Genomic DNA, 26,980 nt, shown 5'->3' with positions numbered 1-26,980 from the left:
ACCACCCCAGGCTTACAACCAAACTATCCATTAGGTAAAAGATCTGTGATTGAAAAATTCAGATATTTTCTTTAAAAAGTGACATTTGGGAGGAACCCTTTCACTCTAAAACTGTTTCTTTAATTGACCCACACACATACTGATACCAGTGACAGTGGGGGAAAGCCACAGTCACCAACAGCATAGGGCAGGGAGTGATTTGTATTGGGAAAATGGCATACTGGGAAAGGTTAAATCTCCTCTCTCTATCTGTAAGACCCTATATAGCCTCCCTGAAAGCTTTTAGAAAATAAATCTACTTATGATGAATCACGTACATAAGTCTGTGGATGATTTGATGGAGATTTGGATTAGGAATGCCAACAGAATCTCCATGTCCAGAGACAGTATGGTGCTGAAGACCAGTCACTGGGGGCAACAGCAGAGAAAGGCTGGTCCTTCATGCCCTACTTGTGGGCTTTCCAGAAGGATCTAGAGAGGCTCCGTGGGAAACAAGATGCTGGACCTTTGTGTGACTCAGCAGAGATGTTCTTATGTTTTTGATAGGATGATGTCTGACTTCACCTGCCAAATATGGAGGAGAATCTTGTCACTACCTTAGATATCGCATACAGAGGTGTGGTAAGATTCTCCTCTGCATTTGGCAAGACAATAGAGATGTTGACCGGCTTAGTTTACTAAGTAGTTTCATACACACCTTGGGGAGTTACCACCTGGCAAATTATCACTATATTTGTATTGTCGAAGGCTTTCACGGCCAGAGAACGATGGTTGTTTTGGGTTTTCCGGGCTGTATTGCCGTGGTCTTGGCATTGTAGTTCCTGACGTTTCGCCAGCAGCTGTGGCTGGCATCTTCAGAGGTGTAGCACCAAAAGACAGAGATCTCTCAGTGTCACAGGGAGAGATCTCTGTCTTTTGGTGTTACACCTCTGAAGATGCCAGCCACAGCTGCTGGCGAAACGTCAGGAACTACAATGCCAAGACCACAGCGATACAGCCCAGAAAACCCACAACAATTATCACTATATATTTCTCTCTCTCTCCCTTCTAATCTATTTCCTTACAATACTTCGGTTTTATTAGGGATTTTAAAAAATCTCTTATCGCTGTCGATTTCAACTCCAAAATCCCCATTTGAATTTTGTTTGGCTGTTGTGGGTTTTCCGGGCTGTATTGCCGTGGTCTTGGCATTGTAGTTCCTGCCGTTTCGCCAGCAGCTGTGGCTGGCATCTTCAGAGGTGTAGCACCAAAAGACAGAGATCTCTCCCTGTGACACTGAGAGATCTCTGTCTTTTGGTGCTACACCTCTGAAGATGCCAGCCACAGCTGCTGGCGAAACGGCAGGAACTACAATGCCAAGACCACGGCAATACAGCCCGGAAAACCCACAACAGCCATCGTTCTCCGGCCGTGAAAGCCTTCGACTGAATTTTGTTTCTCTTTGGTACAAATCAAACCCCTGATTCTTTACTTCCATAATATTTTCTGTTTCCTAGCACCAAATATTCCCAAAATGTATGAACGTCCACAAAATGTGCATATTTTAATATTATTGGTTCATCAGTAAATCACCACTACCCATTAAACTTAGTTGAACACATGAACCTGCCTTATATGCAACCAGTCTGTCAAGATCAGTTTTATCTACTCTGACCTACAAGGGCCTTCCAGTGTCTCAGGTAGATGTCCTTCACATCATCTGGTCTTTTGTTTTTTAACCTAGAGATGCTGCAGATGGAACCTAGGATCTTATTCAGATAAAAGAGATGCTCCCAGGGGCAGCCTGACCACTAGACAAACCTAGGCAACTTGTCTAGGTACCAGATTTTTGAGGGGTACCAAAAAGCAAAAAGCACCTTCTCTACTGGGTTGAAGAGAACATTGGTGCTCCAGGTTCGAGAATCTCAATAACTATTCACTCCAGTCTTCTATAGCTACTATGAAGGACTGTAGAGGGCTTTTGAGGAGCTTAACTATTTTTATTTTTACATTGTTCATTTTGAATATCCAAAAAGCAAAATGTTCATTCTAGACTTCTTCTTTTTCTCTGTAATGAATGGCAGGACGATGTTGGGCCAGTCCTAGTTCTACCACTGAACCATGGCTTCTCCTGTAATGATATACATTGTTCATATAAAAATATATTGCATTTAAAAGCCATACAACATGCATACACAATACAAACATATCAACGGAGCCAAGATTGAAAAGCACAGAAGCAAAGCCATTGACAAAAATATTTTAAGCATGGAATAGGGAGGATTCACTCATTGTAAGGGTTTTTTCCTATGTTTTTTTGGTGTATTCATCCTCAGAGTTACTTTGACATTCGATGTCCTTTGACACAGATTCTTAGTCCCCATCCCTAAATCTGGGCCTTCCCAGGGTAAGGTAAACAAGTGATAAATGTTGCTTTATTTTCTGCCCACCTGGTGCTGGAAGGAAATTGTGCACAGGAGCCAGCCATGTTACTATTAAAGACAGCCAGTGTGTTGTAGTGGTTAGTGTCACATTGAGATCTGGAAGATCCAAGTTCAAATCCCCATTCTGGTATGGAAGCTTGCTGGGTGACCTTGGTCCAGTTTCATACTCTCAGCCTAATGTACCTCACAGGATACAGATGCAACCTCTGGTATTCTAAATAAGTCCTCTGGCTAAAATAGCACTGCCAGTCCCACTCCCTTCCTAGTGGGCCCTGAGCTAATAACAGAAGCCATCTGCTTTCTTGGGTGGCTGTTCCTGATGTGTGTTGTGAGCTGAGCCTGTACATGGGTGTGAGATCACTTCCCACATCTGCTGCTGCCAAGTTGCCACTTGTCCTGCTGTTGTCAGCCCTGCCAGCTGAACCTGTTTGGGAGGCTAGAGAGGAAGTGCACACCTATACCTTGCTGCAGGTGCATGAGCAGGCAGCAGGACTGGCCTCTACCACTTCGGCTGCACAGTTCAGTGTGCATACAAAGTGAAAAGGGTGATGTTAGCATTTTTTGTAGCTTGACTACAAACTTTTGACAACTTATTCCCAATTGTTGCTTTTACATACACACAATGGTGGTGGGAGAGGCAACTTTCCTCCTTTTTCCTGGTTGGTTGGCAGCAACTTGGCTCAAATTAAACTCCAGGTAGGACCTAAACTCATTTCTGTTTCATTGAGAGCTGATGTCATCATGTAGTGGCTGAGAATGTGAACTGAGTTCAAACAAGTCATTTCTGGGCCCACTGCTGAGCGCAGATGCTGTATTTTGTGAGCAGGTAACTATCTTGCCCTCAGAAGGGACTCTTAGGGAAGGTAAACGGGAGGAAAAGCAGTGTTAGGTGAAACCCTCTTCCCACAATGAGATCCATGCACCTCCATAGTTGGCTGCCCTGGCTACCAATTGGGTTCTACTCAATCCCTGTTGCATTCTATAGAAAGTTACATTCTTGTCACCTCCATTTATCACCCTGACCAAGTTACAACTTTGGCCACAAGCTAGGAAGTCACTAACTCTTGCCTCCCCTGCGAACTCACAGCCTTAAGACTTCCAGGCTTGTTTTGAGGATTCCTAAGGGGTTAGCTAAGTGTGACACTGGTAGTTCTGTGGCCAGAACTCCTAGCCATTTTTCTTTCTAGAAGGATATTACATGGGCACTGATTCAATTTGTGACTGCAGCATAACGGTGATTTTCCCCTCCTGTGCCAACCTGAATTGACCTTGTGGAGTTACCATTTGGTGCACTGGCAGATTGCATGCATGTTTTGTCTAAGGAAGCAAAAAAAAACCCAGCATTTCTGAAGGCTATTTTAGGTTGTGACTCAGTAATGTGCATGTGAGTGTGAGTGAGGTGTGTGTATGCATGTGCACCCCAAACTCCTGTGCTGTATTTCCAAGCCAAATTGTGGATCCATGAGGCTACTTGGGATGAGATGCCATGCTTGAAAACTCCAGTTGCAAAACTTCCAGCATGGCATCTCGTCTAGGCCCTGAACTGATAGTTTATTTTGCCTTCTTTGCAAGGAATGTAGGGCACTGGATCATACGAGGAAAGGCTGAGGGCCTTGGGAATGTTTAGTTTGGAGAAGAGGAGGTTGAGGGGGGACATGATTGCTCTCTTTAAATATTTGAAAGGCTGTCATTTGGAGGAGGACAAAGAGCTGTTCCAGTTGGCAGCAGAGGGTAGGATGCGAAGCAATGGGCTAAAACTACATGCACAAAGGTACCAGCTGGATATTAGGGAAAACTTTTTCACGGTCAGAGTAGTTCAAAAGTGGAATCAGCTGCCTAGGGAGGTGGTGAGCTCCCCTTCACTGGCAGTTTTCAAGAAGAGGCTGGATGAATACTTGTCAGGGATGCTTTAGGCTGATCCTGCACTGGGCAGGGGGTTGGACTAGATGGTCTGTATGGCCCCTTCCAACTCTATGATTCTATGATTCTATGATATCAGATACACTGAGAGATATTGATTAGGCCAAGGTTAATCACCCAACTTTGCAGCTGAGAAGGGTATTCAAATCTAAAATTTTTTGATCCAAGTCTAGTGTTCTATCCACTATGCCAGAATGCATGCACAAAGCAGTTTTGTATTTGTGTGTGTGTGTGTGTGAAGCATTACTATTCTGTTTTTTTTTCTTTTTCTAAATGCAAATCTATGTGATTATGAGTGGACTAGGTATGTGCACTTTTGCTTTCCCTGCCACATATGTTGAGATCAAGGAAGTGGCCAGCTGGGTAAGGGAGGGTACTGCACCCTGATGCTCTTTGGCCTTTCTAGAAAGAAAGAGAGCAGATCTTTTGTTATTCTGATCTCTTGTCCGGGAGAGTTTGTCACCCCCAGCTCCCACTTCCATTTGTCCACTTTTGTTTTTTAAATTCCAAATTAGAGGATTGAAAAGAGCTTTTAACAGATCCCTCCCCTGAGCAATTGGAGGGGGGAGTCCTGCTCTGTCGTCCTGGGTTTCTCATCATCTTTGCAGCTGCTCCCTTGTTCTGCTGCAAGGAAGCAAGGGGGGGGGGAATTAGAAGGGGGGGCAGAAGGCTGCATGTTGCACAGTCTTCCCTATGGAGAGGTTTTGGGTAGAGGGAAAGGACAGTAGGGGTATGGCTGGCTCAGGCGGTACAAACCATCTCCCAGCATCAGAACCTAAGCAGCACCAGCCATATCTGCAGATCTACCATAAAAAGTTGGGAGGCCACCAGCACAGGCAGAGGAATTGGGGTACTGTAATGGATGGTAGAATAGATAAGACAGCTAGATTTGATCCATAGGGCATGATCCACCAGAAAGCCTCCCTTCATGTGGGAGATCTTATTGCGGGATCATCCCTCTGTTAATTAGAGCAAGGAGCAGTACCAGTTGGATGTTTCCACCTCAGGAGACAACAACATCTTGGGCAGGGCTTGGTTGAAGACAGTAGGATGAAAGTAATAAGATTTTTCTGGTACATCCTTCTGTCAATCATGATCCAGGATGATTACCTGTCATATAAATAAAGGGATAATATTATTGGGCACTACAACCACCGTAAAGGAAGGTGTTATGGACAGAAGAAATTATTATGCAGTTAGTCAGAGGTGGTTTTGAAAGATCACCACCCAGGGGTGTGCACAATCATCCCACTTCTTCCATCTAGTCAGGTAGGTTTGGTAGGGAGTTCTTTTGCATAGTTTCAAAAACCTGCAAACCCCATTTGACAAAAGGCAACAGTGGGACAAAGTAAATGTTTTTGCACCAACTCTTAAAAACTATTGTCTTTCTCTCCAGCCTAAGAGTTTCCAGTCCAGCGTCAATTCCTCGTGGATGGCCCTCCCTGCTTCATCACACAGGCCAGGCCACAGTATATTTAGTTGAGAGATTTTACTTGGCAACTGTATCAGCCAAAATCCACAGCAGGAAACAAAACATTATACATAATTCACTGGAAAGCATCTGACCAAAATCCTCAAATGTATCACAATTTATTTAGTATATTTTTATTCCACCCTTCCTTCAAAAAGCTCAGGGCTGCGTATATGGTTATCTTGTCCTCCATTTTATCCTCACTACAATGTTGTGTGTAGAGACCCAGTGTGGTGTAGTGATAAGAGTGTTAGGCTGGGATGTGGAGAACCCAGGTTCAAATCCCCACTCTGCCATGGAAGCTTGCTGGGTGACCTTGGGCCAGTCACACACACTCAGCCTAACCCACCCCACAGGGTTGTTGTGAAGATAAACTGGAGGAGAGGAGAGCAATGTATGCCATTTTGGGTTCCCATTGGAGAGAAAGGCAGGAAATGAATGAATCAATGAATATGAGAGAAAGTGAATGACATGCCCAAAATCACCCAGTAAGTTTCATGGAGAGCAAAGATTTGTACCCAAGTCTCTTCACATATTTAGATACTTATATGCTGCTTTTCTTCCCAGTGGGCACCCAATGTAGCTTACAACATTGTTATCCCCAATTCCAACAACAATCCTGTAAGGTGGGCTAGGCTGAGACAGAGTGACTAGTCCAAGATCATCCAGCAAACTTCCATGGTAGAGTGGGGGTTCAAGGTCACAGACACTCTAACCACTATACCACACTGATTCATCTATCTATTTCTCTCCTGCACACAAAATTAATTTTGTTTCTAGATATTTTGTTTGTTATTAATGTACAATAAATATAGTACTATGCCTAGTTTAACAATCTAACCCTACACTTCTCAGAAAAATAGACAGTATAATGAAGAGGACTACAGTTGCTAGTGCTACAGTATTGCCAATCATTCCGAAAAAAGTAGCCCAACTTTTTCCTTTGCCTTAAACTGCAACTCGATCGATTGAAATCAGGAGAGATAGCTGCCTTGTTACAGCATAGAGATGGTTATTGCTTATTACCTGCTAATGTCTGCAGACAGAGCAAGCTTCTCTTAAAAATGTACGGGCTAATAGAAGAGTTGGCAAACCTGAATCACTACAGTAAGAGAAGAAGCAATATAAAGGAGGAACACATAAAGCTGCCTTATACACAGTCAGACCCTTGGTCTGTCATGGTCAGATTGTCTACAAGGGTCCACCAACCTTTTTGAACCTGCAGGCACCTTTGGAATTCTGACACAGGGTGGTGGGCACAACCACAAAATGGCTGACACAGGAGATGGAGCCAACCACAAAGTCTCAGAGAATAAGGTCATGCATAACTGATAGTAAACTCTTCATCATTTCAAGCAGAAGCTCTCTTTGACAGGTTGCCTTTTAAAATGAACTTGCAGTATAAAATATTTTCTTGCATGGAAATAGCTTACTTTGCACTATGGTGGCAGCTGCTGCCCAAGCAATGTTTTTAAATATCTGAAAAGCCAATCAAGTCTCCAGCAGCCAATCGGAAACTCTGCTGGGTAAAAGCCCTATCTGCCCCTGCCTACTTTTCTAAAAACACCTGGCAGGCACCAGGGAAGCTGTAGGTGGGCACCACATTGGGGATCCCAGGCTACTTCGATTGGCAGCTGCGCTCCAGTGTTTCAGGCAGAGGTCTTTCACATCACCTACTACCTGAGCCTTTTAACAGGAGATGCTGGGATTTGAGCCTGGGACTTCCAACATGCAAAGCAGATATGCTACTACTGAACCACAGACCCATTCTTGACAGGGGGTGTTCCTTTTGTGAAGCAAGGTGAAGGAGATGACAGAAGCTGAGCACCACTGAAAAATGTTTGTGCCTTATTTTAAGCTTGCTTTTACAAAGACCATCTATCAACAGCAGAACACATAACTTCCAACGGTTTGTGGGAATGGATGCTTTTATTTCTGTCCTTTACTTTCTTTACTCTCCTTTATTTTACTCTCTTCTAACTGCCATTTATTGAATTCTGGGAACTACAGCCAATTTCCAGAAAGCTGAAAAATTGCCTCCAGAGGAAGGGGGCACTTGGCAAAGGAATGCACAAATTGGAAAGGAAGGAAGCACAGGAGCAAATTTGCCTGCAGAGGATGGTCATGAAGGTTCATACAAAGCTTCTTTTTAAAAATTGTGTGGGTTACTTGTCCCACAACGGGGCTGCCTTTGAAAATGGTCCAGACACTTCAACTGTTACAAAACTTTGCTGCCTGTTTATTGTTAGGTGAGAATGAGGGGGAACGTATGGCACCTATTTTAATACAACTGCAATGGTCCCCAGTCCGTTTCTGGGTCCAGCTGAAAGTACTGGTTCTGTCCTTTAAATCCCTGCTCAGCTTAGGACCTGACTATTTCGGTGAGCACTCAGAATTTTAAGATCTGTCAATGGATTCCCTACTCTAGATGCTCTCCACCTGGGAGCTGTGGTTGGCCTCCACAAGAAACAGGGCCTTTTTAGTTGTGGTTCCAGAGCTCTGGAATATGCTCCCACAAGAACCTTGTGTCTGGTCTTAGAGATGGCTGCTTTTTCCAAAAGGCACAAGAGCTATTGTAGTGTTGTAGTTAGAGTGTTTGACAAGTGTCTGGGAGACCCAGGTTCAAATCCATGCTCAGCCATGGAAGTTTGCTAGGTGACCTTGGGCCAGCTGCATCCTCTCTGCCTAACCTACCTAACAGGGTTGTTGTGAGGATAGAAGAGACGAGAACAATGTAAGCTGTTTTGAATCCCTATTGGGAAGTTTGCTTTGTTTCAGAAAGATTTCATCCCTGTGCTTGGCTTTATGCTTATTTTTCAAATTTTCTACTACCATACCATATTGTATCTCTTTTCACTGAATGTCGTCCTAACTGTTGTTCATTATTGTACTTCGCTCAGTGAATGTCCTAGCTGTTCATTATAGTGTATTGTCACTTGCACTATGTAATCCGCCTTGAATCTTAGTGAGAAAGGTGGACTATAAATAATATTAATAAGATAACAATGAGTAAATAAATAGTAAGCAAACTTGCCAAAAAAGCCAGTGTGGTGTAGAGAGTAAAGTGACAGACTAGGATCTGGGAGATCCAGGTTCAATTCCCAGCTCTGCTATGGCAGCTTGCTGGGGTGACCTTGGGCCAGTCCCATACTCTTAGCCTAACCTACCACATATGGTTCTTCTGAGGGAAAAAATGGAGGAGAGGATAATGATGTAAGCCGCGTTGGGTCCTCATTGGGGAGAATGGCAAGATATAAATGAAGTTAAGTAAATGAATAAATAAATGCTTTACTGTTGTTTGTATTGGGAGCCTTAGGCAAGCCACTATCTCTTAGCCACAAATACCTTCTTCCCCAGTACTGGTATACTAATACTGACCCACCATTCAAGCTGCTGCAAGGATTCCAACACAATGTACGTGAAGCACTTCCAACACAGAACATGCTATATATATGCATGTTGGTTCTATCACATTTTAGCTTACTATCCCTCCAAGGAGCTTAGAGTACACATATTCTCCTCTCCTCAATTTTGCCCTCACAATAATCCAGTAAGGTAAGTTAGGTTGAGAGAATGACCAGTCTAGGGTCACCCATTGAGCTTTGTAGCAGGTGGAAGACTTGAACTTGGGTAGGGCTTTTTTTCTGGGAAAAGAGGTGATGGAACTCGATGGGTTGCCATCGGAGAAAATGGTCACATGGCTGGTGGCCCTGCCCCCTAATCTCCAGACAGAGGGGAGTTTAGATTGCCTTCTGCGCCACCAAGCGGTCAGCGGTGGCGATCAGGGGGCGGGGCCACCAGCCATGTGACCATTTTCAAGAGGTTCCGGAACTCCGTTCCACAGCGTTCCAGCTGGAAAAAAGCCCTGAACTTGGGTCTCCCCAGTTCTAGTCTGCCTCTCAAATCACAATATCCATTATAGCATTAGCCTCTACACACACACTACTACATTCAGATGGCACACCAGCTGTAATTTGATCTCAGATAGTTGCCATGTTCACGTGTCTCCTATCTTGTCCCAAAGCTTCCTGGTTTGATCAAGTTTCAATCTACCATGACATCTGAAGGTGGCAACTGCATTTGGACACAGTGACATCTTGGAGCTTAATATCAGGTTAGAGATTGTTTTTACATAAGAACGCACCCAAATTTCACTGTTTGGTGAGATCCACATAGATCAGGGGTCTCCCAGCAGGTAGCTTGTGAACGATCAATAACTTGCTGGCTGCTGCTCAGTAGACTGTGCATCCCTTAGAAGCGCCAGAAAAAGATCCCAAAAAGATCTGTTTTACCCTTTTTCTGAAAGAAGGCGGGGGGGGAGACTTTAATTCCTTCATTTTTGGTGCTCTTCCCAGTCCATGTTCCGTTTCTAGGAAAGAGCAAAACTTGGTAACATGTTGGGGAGCAGGAAATAGCTCAGGATATTTATCATTACTCAGAAATAGCCCTTATTAAAGAAAAGGTTGGCAACCCCTGATGTAGATCCTAGTCTTGTGAACTGTTTCACTGCAACCAACGTAAGATATTGTGTTGCCTTTGGTAGAAAATTCTTTCCTTTAATTGTCATCGGGCACAATCTATTGGCAAGTTCTTCTGCACAAGAGTAGCTGAAATTAACAGAAACTGAGTAAGCTATCTTCTCATGGACCCCATCTATCTGCCTCTCAGTCTGCTAAGGTTACCAAAATGCAAGTTGTACATTTCTCCTTCTAACTCCACAAAGAAAGGGCTGGAGGATCAGTTTTAAAAAGTGAAAGCTGGGAACAAGTACATTGTGGCAATAGAATGTTATGATGCTATAGCCATCTGTCAATTGCCAATTTTGTTTAGAAAGTGGGGGGGGAGCCTTCTATTGATGGTGGGGGGAACGGCAGCCATAGGCAAGGAAAGTGCAGGGAGGGGGCTGCCATGTGGACATTTCAGTTGCCGCTGCAAATGTCCCTGCATTCTCAGCAGCAATGAGAGTTACACAAAGCATCGTTTCCATGTTGAAGCAGTCCTAGAGATCCACACTCTGGCCTTTCACATTTAGGATGAAGTGGGAGATGAGGTAACTGCAGATTTTGGATCTTGAGTTTTCTCTGGTATTTGCACTGAAGGAACATGTAGAATTCACTGCCACAAGATACAATAATAGATACTGGCTTACATGGCTTTAACAGGGGATTTGGTGAATTTATGCAGGAATGGTCTATCTGCAGCTATTACCCCAACGGCTAAATGGCACTTCCAGAATCAGAGACTGTAAACCTCTGAATAGCAGTACTGAGGAGCTGTCACCTTTGTGCCCTGCTTGTGAGTTTCCCAAGAGCATCTGGTGGGCATTATAGGAATCATGATGCTGGACTAGATGGACCTTCGGGTTCTTCTTATGGGGGAAGCACAATGGCTTTGTTTTCTGCTTCCACAGTGACTTGAAAGGCGTAATATGAATCTCCAAGCTGTGATTAAGCAACCTAGCTTTGCCACTCCTAGTGATGCCAAAGCTTTAGGCAACTCTCTGACATGACCTTACATTACAGCCATTTTCTGGGCCTGCAACTGGTCATGTATGAACACATGAAGTTGCCTTGTACTGAGTCAGACCACTCATCCGTTAAGGTCAGTAGAGGTCTTTCACTATCTAATCCATTTAACTGGAGATGTTGAGGATTGAACCTGGGACCTTCTTCATGCAAAGCAGATTACCTGCTACTAAACCACAGTTCCTCCCTAAATCAGTTTTACTAGGCTTCCTGCCTACGGCCATGAAGGATTGGGACCCCCTTTGGTAGCCAGCATTTATAGTTTAGTATTTATATTCACCTGTTTCAGTTTGGGGGAGAAAAAAATGGAGGGTAGAGAAATACAGAGTGCCAAATAAAAGCTGCTTCATTGGATCTGTGAGAGTTTTTCATGATTTATCTTTTTTCATGCGAAAGCCAAGGATTGAATGAGATGCATGCTCATTAATAGTCAGGACCTCATCCTCTGAGGAATTCATGACTCCATCTTTTTGGGCAGAGGGCAGAGCTTTGGTGCTTATAATAGCTGCACAGCATGCAGAAATGCAACCTTTCCTAGCATGGAAATGCACTGGATGTATTTTTGCATGACAAAAGTCCTTCCACAGCAAGTAGAAAAAGATGTGCTGAAATACACCAACTATGCTGAAATACACCAAGTCTGCAATCCTATTCAGGTCCAGTTGAATTCTGTGGGTCTTCTTGCAAGTACACACACACAGGAGATGCAGCTCACATGCCCACCAGCAGGCCTCACTGTAGCTTAGCTCTAGGATCTGATTCCAGGGCTAGAGTCCAAACACTGAAAACATAATGTGCCACAATAAAGACAACACTTTTGAGCATGAGCCATACAGAGAAACAGCTTGGTGCCCTGGTTACATTGTCAAATTAGGATATGGGAGGCCCAGGTTTAAATCCCCACCATGCAAAGCTGCTGGGTGACCCCCAAGGCAGTCACTTTCTCTTAGCCTGACTTACCTCACAGGGTTGTTGTGAGGATAAAGTGGAGGAGAGGAGAATAATGTTGTGAATATGCATAAGGTGCCTTTATTACTCACCATCGCCCACACTCCAGGGATTAAAGGGACAGATCTTGTAACTTCAGAGACACGCTGTAAACAGCACAAGGTTAGGCAAACTGGGATAAAACAGTCCAGAATGAATGAATGAATGAATGAATGAATGAATGAATGAATGAATGAATGAATGAAATGTGTGGCTTTAAGGCTAGCTGGGGGGGGGGTGTCGGTCAGTTTCTCATCACTAGGCAATTTACTCCACTCTTTTTCTCATGGTCATAGATCCAGAGGAGTTAGCCATGTTAGTCTGTAGTAGCAAAATCAAAAAGAGTCCAGTAGCACCTTTAAGACTAACCAATTTTATTTTATTGTAGCATAAGCTTTCGAGAATCAAGTTCTCTTCATCAGATGTTCGGATCAGGCATCTGATGAAGAGAACTTGATTCTCGAAAGCTTATGCTACAATAAAATAAAATTGGTTAGTCTTAAAGGTGCTACTGGACTCTTTTTCTCATGGGAAAACATGTCACTGGTTGATAAATATGTTTGCACAAAAAGGGGGTAGACTGAGCAGTTAGAATGGCTCTGGAGCAAGCCAAGAAGGGGCGGGGGGCTTCCTAAATTGAGTCAGGTATTAAATGTGGGCACTGAGTCGATCATTATCACCTCCTGCAAACTGGCATCAGTGCAAGAAGAAGTAATTGGTGAGCAGAGACTGCTGAGCCCCGTCCCTGAGACACTGACAGAGGTGACAGGACTTGGTTCTGCTTGCTCCTCAGCTGCAGCAGCCCTCTTTGGGCAGCTGCTCAGAGGGAAATTTTCCTGTAAATAAAATGATCGGCCTGCTCTTGGCTCAAAAGTAAACCCCATAGGAATTCAGTCAGATTTACCTGTTTACTTCGAAATAAATCTTACTGAGCAGAGTGGGATTTTTTTCCATGTAAATATGCGCAGGGTTGGAGTTTGCATTCCTAAGTCCAAACGCAGCCTGATCTCTAAGCATATTTACTCGGAAGGAGGGCCCTTCTGTGATCGATGGGGAGCATTCTCACCTCAGTCGGCATAAGATTACAGCTTTACTGGGAGGGGGAGCTCCATTGAGCTCAATGGGATTTAATTCCGACTAGGTTTGGGCTGCAGACAATCGCTCTCCTGTGTCTGTTTACGTGGAAGCAAGGCCCAGGGGCATCCTTCCAAGCGGACATTCAGAGACCCCCGCAGTCCTGAGCAGACGAACCATTCGACCCCGTGCTTGTTTATTCGGAAGCCACGTCCCAAACAGAGTCCAGCGGAGCTTCGGCCAGCCTTGGTAGGGAAATAGTCGCCCAGCGCTGCGAGGGGCTTACTTCCGAGTAAACATGCGGGGCGCGTTACACCGGGCGCTTCCGGCGGAGTTGGAACTGCTTGCCCCCTTTGCAAAGGCCGCTCCTGTCTCCATTCCGCTTTCCATCAGGCAGGCAGCGAAGTAGCAGCATTGCGGAGCGGGAGGGACGGTGGAGAGACGGCGGCGCAGGCAGGCAGGCAGGCGGGGCGGCGGCGGCGAGAAGGGAGGAGGGGCCGGCCTGGAGGTGTGGGAGTGCCTCAGTGCTGCTCGCTCGTTCGCTGCTCTCCGGACTGGCGCTGGGCTGCGGGAACGCTTCGCCTTGGCCACCGGCTGCTGTAGCGAGGGAAGGGCGCTGCGCTCCGAAAGCGCACCACGGAGAGCCGGCACGGACCGCGGCGCGGCGCCTCCCTTCCCAGCCCGGCCGCCATCCCAGCCCAGAGGCTGAAGCGGCGCTTCGCGTCCCCCCAGTCGCGGCTGCCGGCGGCCGATGAAACCGGGACTGTGAGCCGAGGAGGACCGCGCGCCTATTGTTCCTGCGGCCACCGGCTGCGGGCGCTTTTTGGAGGAGCGCTTCGGGCGCAGCCGGCGGGACCTGTTGGTGTAGCTCTGGCCGTAGGCAGAGTAGGGGGGCCGTCCCCCCCTCCGGCTTCCTTCTGCGGGAGCGGGCCGAGCCAGCGCGGTAAGTTGGGCTCCCTCGACTTGGCGCGTTTGCCTTGACTCCTGGTGCAGCAGCCGGGAGCCGGCGATGGTCGGAGAAACTTTCCTCCAAACTTTGTGATTTCAAGCCGAGGGCTCGGGAAGGGCCTTCTGTTAATCCGGGTGGGGGTGGGTGAAAAATCCCCGGCTCCGGTATCCCCCCCCCCATTTTCCTTCCAGTCTCTTCCGAGGAGACTTGGCGGGGTGGGGGGAGAAAACTGGCAAACTTCCCGCTGCTTTCCAGCTGAGCGAGGTTCGCCATCGCCCCCGGCGTTTGGTGCCTGGCGGTGCAGCGATTGCGGCTCCAAGGCCTGGAAGCCCGTCTTCTCTCGCTCGGTTATCCACGGCCTGTGCGAGTCGCGCAAGAGTCGGGACTCCATCGCGGGGGAAGCCCTGAGCGCGGCGTCCGCGTACAAGGGACGAGGGCTGCGTGGGGCGCCCGCTGTGGCTCTGCACAGCTGCAGGAGGGCGGGGTGAGCGGAGGAAAAGTCTCGGGGCGCACGTCTGACTGGACGGAGAGGGGAGACGAGCGCGCTTGCGATCGTCCAGCGGGGATAGGTGAGACCTTCACACCACCTTGCTCACAAATCGTTGCGGTGAGCGTGGTTAAAGGCTTTCCTGCTTTGTGGTCGGTACTGGGTTTTTTAAATGCTGGGGCTGAGACCTACCTGCTCACATCCTCCTGCTTGGTTTCGCCTCTCCTCGGCCCACAGCTGGTGCAGTGGCTTGTGGAAAGGCACTCTCCGTATGTTCAGAGACGCTCTTTGTGACTGTGGGAACATCTGTCTGGGGGCTGAGCCTCCAGAACTGGGAAGGCAGTAGATCGGGTTGAGCCCTGGCCTGATCTGAGTTTGAATTTGATTGATTCCCTTCATTCCTAGTGTCCCTTGAAGATTTTGGATTAGCCCCTTAATCTTGATCCCTAGAGAAACCGAAGTTTAAGGATGTGTCACTCCCCTTTCTCACACTCTCTCCCTGCTTATCCTTGTTTCCCTTCTACTGGCTGTCAGAATCTACATTGTATGTGTGTGGGGGGAAGTGTTGATTGATGTATGTTCCCCTGTAAAGTACCACACTTGCTCCGGAAGAGTCCCCGTGAGTGGTAATTCTGGATTAACTGGGTGGTAAATGTATGATCTGTATCTGGCTGGTGTCTATGGGAGCATGTGGCCTCCTCAGGGGCAAGTGGGGGGTTGCACTAGCAGTAATTATGACAATCCATTTTAAAGACATTGTGAAGGAGGGGAGGCTTCCTCAATGTCTTCTTAGATAAAGCTCCCACAAGACCAAGCTCGTCAGTTCTGTGTTGCTCAGTGTTTCAGCATGCGCAATTTGTCTTGGCCCTAGATATGGACTTCTCTATTAACATTTAAAATCCATTTGTCCAGAAAGAATGTATGGTGTTTGTGTTTACAAAGGAGCAGGCATCAAGCTGGCCTTCATACCTGGTAGCTTTCTGGTGACAAATACATTCCTCGCTCTTCTTAAGGCTGTCTCAGAAGAAGGAATGGTACTCCTGGCCGTTGCTATTTTCTACAGTGCTCTCCGCATGGACAAGATGTTCTTGACTTCTGTTGTTTAGAAGTTGCATCTGAGTTTTGTTTTGTGTTTCTTCCACCTGATCTGGGTATTTACAGGGAGGAGACGATGTTCTTCTTACATTAAAAAAGAAGAGCAAAGCACCTCCTGGCACATTAAAGACTAACAGATCTACCGTGGCATAAGCTTTCATGAACGCGAGCCTACTTTCTCAGATGTGCTCAGTTGGCAAATATACACAGGGGGGAAAAAACCTGGGAGCAATACAACCAGAAGGCCATGAAATATAAGAGGCACAGGAGGTCTGTGACATTTCTGTGCAAATACATATACAAGATAAGAACAGCGTGACCTGTTCCTATCTTCCTCAAGGGGTAGCTGTGTTAATCTGTTGCCGCAGAAATAAACTGGAATCTTGCGGCACTTTCAAGACTAGCAATATTTTATTCCAGCATAAGCTTTTGCGGACTACAGCCTGCTTTCCTCTTGCATAGGAATAGGATTCTGTCCTCAAAAGCCTGTGTTGTGATTAAGTCTTAAAGTGCTGGGAGTTTCTTTGCTGTGTTTGCTACAGCACATGAGCTCTGGCATTTGTTATGTGTGCAATATGATGGCAACAGGATGGGGGAGTGGGCTCCAAACCCATAGCAAGCATATGCCTGCTAGGTGTATGTGCTCAGAGGTGTCTTGCTGAATTCAGTAGGGCTTAACTGTCTGTTGTGTTTTAAGATCTCAGCCACAGACCTGCATGCACTGCCAAAGAAAGAAGCACTAAAAGGCATGACTAACATCTTAAATTCCAAAATGGTATCTGAGCAAAGTTGTAACTCCTAAACAAGCCTGTTTAGGACTGCACTCTTAGTTGATTTTATTAAAAACATGAAGGATCCCAGCTGAAGATCCGGAGGAGTTAGCCGTGTTAGTCTGTAGTTGCAAAATAGTAAAAAGTCCAGTAGCACACCTTTAAGACTAACCAACAAAGGTGAAGAGATCTGTTGCTGGAAAAGCTCTTTGGAACAAAATCCACTTTCCTCAGGCTTCTGCCACAATAAATGTGTTCCTCTTTAAGATTCTGCAGCACTCCTTTGTTTTAACGTCTTAAATACTGCTTTGCACTACCCCAAGTTGTCGAAGAAGAGTTCCGGGAGAAGCTTTTCCAAGGTCTGGAGGGCTGCTGTTGATGGAAGGAGATTTTGTACGATGTTAAATAAACAGGTATCACAAGTTCATTAAAGCCAGCATGCAGACAGTGCCAGTCTTGAAAGTAGCTTCATCCCCTTTCGCATCTAACAGCATGCATTAATACTCTCCCAACGGCAAAACTCAGATTTCTGGCATCTTTTCTGCCTTTAAAGAATTGACCTGTACCTTGATTGTAGCCACCGTTCCTCAGTGCTAGTTTAGCAGACCTGGTCTACTCACGGTTACCCTTTCAAGAAATGCCTTTTAAGTATATTAAAGTGGAAGAAATATGTATCTTGTCTGACAATTGCTGCTGCAATTTTTTTAATACTTTGTATCAACACTGTGCTCGCTGCTTGACAGAATATAGACTTGATACATTCCCTATGTAGAGGTTGTATGATCTACAGGGATATGAGCCACTGAATGCTTTCTGGAGACATGGGGAGGTCCTTCAAATGCTGGAATGCCGACACTCTCATCCCTAATACTGATACTATGCTATATGCCCATCTTTCTGGTACCCAGGAAGCTACCAGAGCAAAATCTTTGTGGAGTATGAAATGCAGTAGGTGGTACAGCACCTTCAATTCAGCCACAGCATATTTTTCAGGCAGTTGTATGGAAGCTTTCAGGTTGCATTATGTTTTCTGTCAGAAACATGGTACAAGTAGCTGGTTCCTAGCTAAGGCAGAGAGAGCCAGGTGACTTAATAGAAATGGGAGCTTTTTGAACTGGTGATTCTTCCATTTTTCGATCAGTGAGGCTTACTTCAAAGTGAGCAAGTCGAAGGTCTGAGCTGTCCATTGTTTTAAGGTAGTTTGACAGAGCAGGTGAAATATGTTTGTGTGCAGAGAACCGGTTGATACTTGGACAGTCTAATGCCCTGCATAAGCTGCTATGTTTCCCCAACGTATGAGATAAAAATCTTCCTTTCTTTCAGTGGCACAAGTTGTTTAAAACCGTCTTTGTGGTGTAGTGGTTGAACTATTGGACTGTGGAGTTCTGGATTCGGATTCCATTTAACCATGAAGCTAGCTGGGTGAACTTAATCCAGCCACTCATTCCCAGCCCACTCTGCAATAAAGGGTTGTTGTGAGGGTGAGATGCAGTAAGAGGAACTATGAACAGAGTATGAAATTCCTTGGAGGGGTGGAAGGCTGAAAATGCAGTGCACAGATAGCTGTTGGGGTGGGGTGGCTTCAGTGGCAGAACACCTGCTTAATAGGCAGGACGTTCCATGTTCCAGTCCCTGGCATCTCCATTTAAAAGTCTCGAGTAGCAAGTGATGGGGAAAGATCCTGCTCTGGCACAGGCCCTGGAGAGCTGCTTACCTGTACAAGAAGTTGAACTAGATGGACAGATGGTTTGATTTCATATAAGGCAGTTTGTTCATGTGGTCCAGTAAAGTACCACAGTCTCAGTTTAACATTTCCCCCCTTTCCTCTGAATCAAGGCAACAACTGTTCTTGATACCTTGTAGATCAGCGTGAATTTCCCTGCTGGAGCAGATGAGTGGTGCTGCTTTGCCACAAATTGTAGTGTGGACAGAAGAAATGCTTTCAACTGGGGCTTCTGTTCAACTAAAATGGTCCTTATTCTTTCCTGTGGTCTCGATCAAAGAAGGTCATCTGCGGTTCCCAGAAGAGACTTTCTCTTGTTTTTGGTAACCTTACCAGATTTTAAGGTGTAGAGAATAGTTTTGCTTAGAACCTTTTAGAAGAAAGGAGCATTGTTGTATGTGTTTCATTCAGACATTTCAGTTTTGAATGTTGTACGCATTGTGAAAGAACTAAGAGGCCAGTGCCAGCCGGCATCGTGGAGGTCCTTTCTGAAAACAAGCAGATCCTAACCCTGCCCCCCAGTGAGCAAACTGGTGGTGGAGGAGGAAAGTGCGGTCAGGTTGCTGCTAACTAAGGACAACCCCTTCGGGTTTTCAAGGCAAGAGACATTCAGAGGTGGTTTGCCATTGCCTCTTTCTCAGGGGCGGCGCAAGGGTTTACCTCGCTCACGGCTGGCCAGCCGGGCGCCCCCACACGCGCACGAACGCGTGCGTGCACCAGCCTTCGTGATGATGTCACATGTGACGTCATCACGGGAGCGCACGCGCCACTGCCAGCCCGATTGCTGCGGCGGGCAGCCTCCGAGCTCTCCAGCTTGGTTGCCTGCGCTGCCGCAGATGCCTGCCTGCGGTGGCTGCGCCTGGCCGGGGGCTTGTGCTGGCAGCGGTGCGGGGTGGGAGGGATAGGAGGCTGGTCCTTTGTGGTGCACGCTCCCGCCCGCCGCGCCTCCTCTGGTGCTCCCTCCGGCACCCCGTGCCTGCGGCCACCGCCTACCTGGCCTCAATAGGCACGCCGTCCCTGCTCTTTCTGCGTAGTGATGACCAGGGCTTTTTTTTCTAGGAAAAAAGGTGGTGGAACTCAGGACCACACAATGACGTCACTTTGGGTCAGCTGGAACAAGGGGGGAGTTTTTTAAGGTTTAAATCACCCTCGGTGAAAATGGTCACATGGCCGGTGGCCCCGCCCCCTGATCTCCAGACAGAGGGGAGTTTAGATTGCCCTCCGCACCACTGAGCGGTGCAGAGGGCAATCTAAACTCCCCTCTGTCTGGAGATCGGGGAGTGGGGCCACCGGCCATGTGACCATTTTCAAGAGGTGCCGGAACTCCATTCCACCGCGTTTCAGCTGAAAAAAAGCCCTGGTGATGACACTTGGGTGGTCTCCCATCCAAGTACTAACCAGGGCCAATCCTGCTTTGTTTCTGAGATCTAACGAGATCAGGCTAGCCATCCAGGTCAGGGCAATCACCCGACTAGTGCTGTGGAAACAGAACGATCCCTTGAGAATACAGTGCTTGACTCCCCTTAGTCAAATTGTATGGATTGATCTCAAAGTATGTGTACAGATAGTTCTGTTTTGTGTCAGTGTTGGCCTGGTGGGCCTTCTCATTTAATTCTGGTTCTACCACTAAATCTCTCATGTGTATTTATCTCTTGATGACTCTTGCATGTGAATTAGCTGTTACAGATCAAACACTGCATGCCATCTTGCTTTATCTAACATGCAGTACTTCTCAGTTTGCAAATTCACTTCTTATGAACCACTGCTAACTCATAGATCTTGACTAAACAGGATGTGCTGTTCTGTTTATTTATTACTGTGAGTAAAATTTCAACTTGGAGGGAAATATTTGGTGAAGATTTACTCAGCCTCTGTCGGGCTGCTTGAGAGCTGCAAAAATAAGGGCTTTCTTTATAGTGGCAGCCTTGAGTCTGCGCGTATCATGAATGTGCTGGATTTGGTGTTTTGAATGTCAACTTTAAAACAAGTTTCTAGTCCTTATGGCTATATGATGAGCTTGAAAGTGTATGATAATGCCTGGTGAAGTTTCACAAACAACAGAGGTGATGTGACTGAGTTGGGAGTTCCCATGACTGGTGGATGGGGCTTTGCTCATGGCACGTCCTCTTTCTAGGAGATGGAGAATACATTAATTAAAACAAGAAAGTATGCAGATTTACTTCAATTAAATACTTTGTGCAAGTTGGTAGCATTCAGGTTTTCTTGGTTTAGTGTGCAGGCGTAAGTTTTAAGAGGTCAGTTGTTGCATGCCCGATCTGTGAGATTATCAGTATCTGAAGCAGCTTTATACCATTGGTTCATCTAGCTCAGTATTCTGATAAGCCCTTTCCCCAGTCTCTGACAGAAGACTTTCTTTCCAAAGACTGGCAATGTGACATCCAGGAATTGAACTTGGACCCTTCTGTGCACAAAGAATGTGCTGTACCACTGAAAGAGCTGTTTCCCAAAGATATTAACCTGCCTTGTGCTGAATTAGACTAGTGGTCCATTTGGCCTAGTATTATCCAGCCTTCTGGAGTCACTTAAGTCTTGCTACTTGCCATTCTTCAGAGTTAACCTTTTTGGGCCAAGAGAGAAATGTATCTCCAGTTTTAATTTAGGAAAAAGTGTATCTGGGACATTTGGGAAACAGTGTCCTGGAATTATATACTCTTATTTGGAAAGCAACATGAAAAAAATGGTGGAACAATACCAGGTAGTGACAGTTACGTTTCTGTGACTGTCCGAGGTATACAAAGCTGGGAGATAGTAAATGATAATATTGTCACTTAGGAGCGGAAGCTACACTTTGAGTTGGAGCAGATTTGGGGAGCAGAAGCTGATGATCAGAGAGTGGTCTCTCACAGTGGGAAGGTAAAGTTCTATTTTTGGAGATGGGAAGCGTGGCTTAGATGGGACCCAGATGTTCAGAGGTGAGGTTCGTCAGGCAGTTTTCTCTTGCCGAAAAGCACATCTGTACGGAGACTGAGGACTTGCTTTCTGTTGTGTGTGTGCAATTCTAAATGGGTTTTAAATTATGTTAACTGTCATTGCTGCTTCCAAGGAACCCTGAAATTTGTATGTGAGCTGAAAATCCTTGGCTGGTGATCCTCACGTTCCCGTTTTCTAAACTATAATTCCCAGGAAGATACAGTGGTTAAACTGGCTTGAGTATGCAGCACAGATACCTTTCTTCAGAGAATCTGGTGTTCCAAGGCTACTTGCATTTTTTTGGAGGCAAAGTTCTATTAGAATGAACTGGACTTCTTTCCATGTACATGTAGGATTGTGGCAGTAATTTTTTTGTTTTAAATTAGAGTTCAAAATGCTTCCCATACAGCAACTCTGTAAGGTTGGTCAGTGTGTCAGTGTAAGAATAATTATCCCTATATAGCTGATTGGAGGAGCAAAGAGAGAGTGACTTTCCCAAGGGTATTTGAATAAGCTTATGGAGGAGGCAGGGTTTGAAGCAGGGAAGCTGAAGCTAGTAATCAAAAGGGAAGTTAATAGTTAAGCCAGAGCAGTGTTTCTCATATTGCCTGCCTTTCAAGCCCCCCTCCTTCCATGTTAATCTGTTGACCATTAATACAGGAGGAGCATTCCAAATCACTCATTTCCTATGGTACCCTTCAGTTCATACCATGCACCAGCAAGGATGTTCTACTTCGCATGTGCAATGCTATGCACCCATTGCTGTTTTCTGACTCCGTGGTACATAGGACAATGGGCAGAGATGGGCATGTGCTCTTTGAAGGCAGGCAATTTTTGTTTGCTATTCCTGAGCTTCTTACTGAGCCCTAGAAGAATCTAGTGAGCTGCCAAGGTCTTTGCAAGTGTTTAAAACTAAGGAATGTGATGCGATCCAATTTTTTTTTACTGAAAAAATTTTTACTTTAAAAAAACCTAACAAATGAAGGGGACAAAGAATTTTTTGCCTTTCATTGACAATGGTTTGCAGTAAGCCTATCTTCTGGCCTTTCAGTTGCTACTGGGATATGTACTTTGGGTAAATATTTATTGATGGACAGGTTGTATTGCTGATTTTAATGTCAAACACCACTTTGGATGTCTTTGGGCAGTGAGGTGACGTATAAATACCAGAAATAAAATTGGATTTTAAAAAAAAAGTCATGTCAGGATTGGCCCAGGGAGAGGAGGTTTGAAATGCATCATCAAACTTGAGCCAGTCAATTCCTGTGTACTCCTTTTCTGCCTGTACATCCCTTGGCTCTGCTCAATGTAAATTGATTGTGCGGAAGGGGAAGAAAAGAGGGGAATGGGGAGTCTGCCAAGTCTTGGCTCTGTTGAGGCTTGTCGCATATTTCTTTGGCAGGAGGCCATCTCCCCCTACAAATGAGCACTTTCCTTCCGTAATCTCAGGGGTGGCTGGCATGCATTGGTGCCCCTCCATTGTCATCTTTGCAGAGGATTAAAATACACCAAGACAGTTTCTGAGTGGAATAGAAAAGAAACCACAGCTTGTGAACTAGACATCAGCTTCTGGGTGGGGAGGGGGGGCCTCAGTCACATGCAATCCCTGTTCTGCTTTGGAGTAAGTAGTGGTAAAACACAGAAGAGGCCACACCTGTTTTCAGAAGTTGTACTGTTCCTTTGCACCGCACAGGCCTCTGTCATTTTTTAAAAAAATAGAAGCTGAACTGGTATGTGTTTCCACAGCAGCCACCCCAAGCAGCCATTTTGGATTATACTAGTGGCTGTAGAGTGGAAGATGGACAGGCTCTGGCCATAGGATGGAATCCACTGGGAAGATCTTTGCACAAGCCTGAGAAAAATAAATGAGCCCAGTTTTCTGTTAAGTTCATTGGGGGTTATATATGGGGATTTGCAAGAGGGTCCCATGTTAAATAGTGGGAGGAAGGGGAGGTATCATTCCAGTTACAGTGGCTGGCCTTGATTGCTGTTTCTTTTCCAGCTAGTTGGTGGCCCAAAATATATGGCACTTCTGCAACTGAAGAGATGCTAAATTACTGTCTTCCAGGAAAACCTTGATTTCATTCACTTGCCCCTATTTATCTATTGGTTTAGTACTACATGTTTATCATATCTTTCCTTCAAAGAGCTCAGAACAGCACACTTGGTTCTTCCTTCCCACATTTTATCTGCACAACAACCTTGTGAGGCCAGCCAAGGTCACTCAGGGAGCTCCACAGAAGAACCCGGATCCTAGTCCACCATTCTCACCCAGGACTTTGCTGCCTGTGACTCTAGAGCTAAATTTGGTTTAATGCAAATATGGCTCTCCATGAAAAAAATCAAATCCTTAAGTTGTATTGGAGAGGTAGAATACTAGAATAAGCTTGTGAAGGGGAATAGCAGGCAAAAATAATTTATGGGACTAAAGGGCTTCTTAGAGATGGTTTAAAGAAAGGGAAATGGGGTGAACAGGTGCCAATAACTCAAGGGCTAACAGTGAGCAGATTTACTCCAGTGCGCTAGAACAACTGCATAGGGTACTTCTGTGTATATGGTGGTGGAAAGTACCGTCAAGGCATAGCTGACTTATGGTGACCCCTGCTGGGGTTTTCAAACCAAGAGACTAACTGAGGCGGTTTGCCATTGCCTGCCTCTGCAGCTCTGGTCTTCATTGAAGGTCTCTCATCCAATTACTAACCAAGGCCAACCCTGTTTAGCTTCCAAGATCTCAGAAGACTGAGCTTTCCTAGGCTCTCCAGTTGAGGGAGTTCAAGCATATGACCCACTGTATCCATGGAGACCAAAATGTTCTGCTTGATTTGGTTTTCTCGGGGCGGGGGAGGGGAGTAAGTAGTTTGGTAATAGGGGAATTGATCTCTTGCTCTGAATTTTGGTATAGTTTGGCTTTTTGATTTTAAAAAGGCTGCTTCCAGAGCACACTGGCTCCTTCACAACCCATCTCACATACCAGTGTCAAGGCACTTCCGTTTTCTTCGGACCACTTGGCTGCTGGGATGCCATGGGATGGGATGGTGGGAGGCCTGGTTTCATTTAAATGAATTGGAAGTGGCTGTGTGGCCTAGTGAGCCTCATGATGGCTTGGGGGTAGCTTGATATTCAGCTGTGTCAGAAGGAGCAGTAACACTTGGACATACATGGTTGATCTTGCTTCGTGTGGAAGCAGCCAGACAGTTTCTTGGGAGGCCTCTAATTTTTTTTTTTTTAAGAATCAGGGCTAGGTGTTTCCATTCATCTTTCTGTCTCTCTGTGGGGCCTGTGTACACATCCTTGGGAGAAGGCTGTTGGTTTTGCATACCTGGATGTTGATTTTTCTGAGTCTGCTTCAACTATTAATCTGTGTGGTTTCCTTCCTCAGCCCCAAATGCAATTAAAGATGTTTTTATTTAAGCAAATTGTTTCTGGCTCGATGTGTTCCAACGCAGGGGTACAGGAAGCCTTTGGGGGAATTTTTCTGAATCCTGTTATGGCATAATTAGCAAGCTGGTTTAATACTTGTTCCCAACTCATTTGTGCTTTGAGGCATTGGGGTGGGTGGGAGGAGGGTAGAAACTTGAATGCAACATACATATTTGTCAGGCTTACAAGTAGCTTTTCATTGGTGTTCTTTGAGAAAGAATTGCCTACAGGCTGCCAAGTTGCAAAGTTTTCATAAATGGGTAAGGAATTGGGGGGTTCCCCTTTGCAGGTTGCCAGTGAACCGTAAATGACTAATACCTGAGCAGATAGGCTGATAAATTTTTTTTTGCAGGCTAGTAATGTTTGAAGAGTTGCATGGTTCTTGCAAACCGTGCTTTAGCATTCATATATCTCTTTAAACCATTCAGAGAACTTGATACATGTTATATCTTTCAGAGTTGTAAGAGAGGTCAGTATTCTTATCTCTGTGTTTCTGGGGGCGGGGTGCTGAGGGTGCTTTGCCTAAGATCACCTGGTAAGTTCATGGCAAAAGTGAGATTTGACCTCCAGTGTTCCAGACTTGGCTCTTTATTTACTGTTGAGTGTGTGTAAAGTGCCCGTCAAGTCACAACCAGCTTAAGGCGACTCCCTCATAGAGTTTTCAAAATCAGAGATTAACAGAGGTGGTTTGCCATTGCCTATGGCTCCTATGGACTTCCTTGGTGGTCTCCCATCCAAGCACTAACCAGAGCCAACCCTGCTCAGCTTCCAAGATCTGTCCAAGATCAGGCTAGCCTGGAGCATCCAGGTCAGGGCTTATCTACAGTTTGTGCCTTTCAATCTGAATTATGCTTAAGAGTGGCAACTGTCTTACCTAACACACTTCTTAAACAGGGTGTGTGTGTGTCAGGAGAATTGCTGCATATCACATAGAACTGTGCAGTGTGTTACAGTCCTATGGTTGTTTCTCAAACTGTTGGACCATGTAGGAGGTGAGAGGGATGAGTCTTCTAAATTTTTCCTTCTGCTTCCTCCCCCCAATTCCAGCACCAAATATATGTTAGCAAAATCTTTAAATGCTGCTCTGTGTGTTTTGCTGGATGTGTGAAAATCTAAATTTGGACAGCCATCCAGTACTTCCATGGGAGGAAACGGTGCAGACCCATCATAAAACCGTGCATTTGAAATTGTGGGAACAAAGCAGCAATTCTGCTGATGGACAGTGGAACATTGGAGGATCTGTGTATCCCGATAGACCCCATGGAGACTAATAAACATCCTTTGCCAGGAGGTGTTCAGCCTACTCTGTTCTTGGGGATGGAAACTCTCCTGCAGTGGCCTTTCTCACAGTTTGAGAACCTAGTCTCCAAGCCATGCCTTGCCCCTTAATACCAAATGACCAGCCTGGTATGGTGGTTAGAGAAGGGTATGAGAGACTTGGATTCAAATTCCACTCACCCCAGTGAACTTCATGGCAGACCTTAAGCTTGGTTGCACACACTAAGTGGAAACCCACCCGGGAAATGAGAAAATACATCTGTATATTTTCGCATTTCCCAGTATACAGATATATTTTCTCATTTCCCGGGTGGGTTTCCACTTTTCTTGCTGTCGGTCTAGACTGGGAACTGCCTTGTTGCTTTGCATGGTTGCACACTCTAGCCTGTGTCACAGGATTGTTGTGAGGATGCAGTGGGAAAGGGAGAATGATGTATGCCATGCTAAGCTCCTTGGACGAAAGGTGGGATAAAAATATACATGATCAGGTTCATTGGGCCAGGTTCTGGTTTCTCAGTGGTAAAGAAAACAAACGCTGCACGTGCTCCTAGCCTCTGCCTCCTACCTGCTCCTTGCAGCCGTTTTTTAGTTATGAGATCAGCAAAAGATGTTTGTTTGTTTAGATATTTATATCCTTCTTTCCTCCCCAATTTGGGAGGTGGGGCCCAAAGCAGATGACAACATCATTCTCCCCTCCTCCATTTATCCTCACAGCAACTCCTATGTGAGGTAGGTTTGGCTATGGGAGCCAGTTTGGTGTATTGGTTAAGAGCATGGGACTCTAATCTGGAGAGCCGGGTTTGATTCCCCACTCCTCCGCTTGAAGCCAGCTGGGTGACCTTAGGTCAGTCACAGCTCTCTCAGAGCTCTCTCAGCCCCACCCACCTCACAGCATGTTTTGTTGTGGGGATAATAATAACATACTTT

At 45.7% G+C, this 26,980-nt stretch overlaps 1 protein-coding gene across 3 annotated transcripts in view; it reads left to right on the top strand.

Moving 5' to 3' along the window:
• The first annotated feature begins 13,943 nt into the window (after nt 1-13,943).
• Nucleotides 13,944-26,980, top strand: part of FGFR1 (fibroblast growth factor receptor 1) — a 93,767-nt gene continuing 80,730 nt past the window's right edge. For all 3 annotated transcript variants that reach the window (XM_054998439.1, XM_054998438.1, XM_054998437.1), the window contains exon 1: nt 13,944-14,343. The gene's annotated coding sequence lies outside the window, so the exon portion shown is untranslated. The remainder of the gene's footprint in view (nt 14,344-26,980) is intronic.

This window comes from Eublepharis macularius, chromosome 14 (assembly GCF_028583425.1).
Source record: "Eublepharis macularius isolate TG4126 chromosome 14, MPM_Emac_v1.0, whole genome shotgun sequence".
In the NCBI taxonomy this organism is placed as follows: Eukaryota; Metazoa; Chordata; class Lepidosauria; order Squamata; family Eublepharidae; genus Eublepharis; species Eublepharis macularius.
This window is presented reverse-complemented; position numbering and strand designations above follow the sequence as displayed.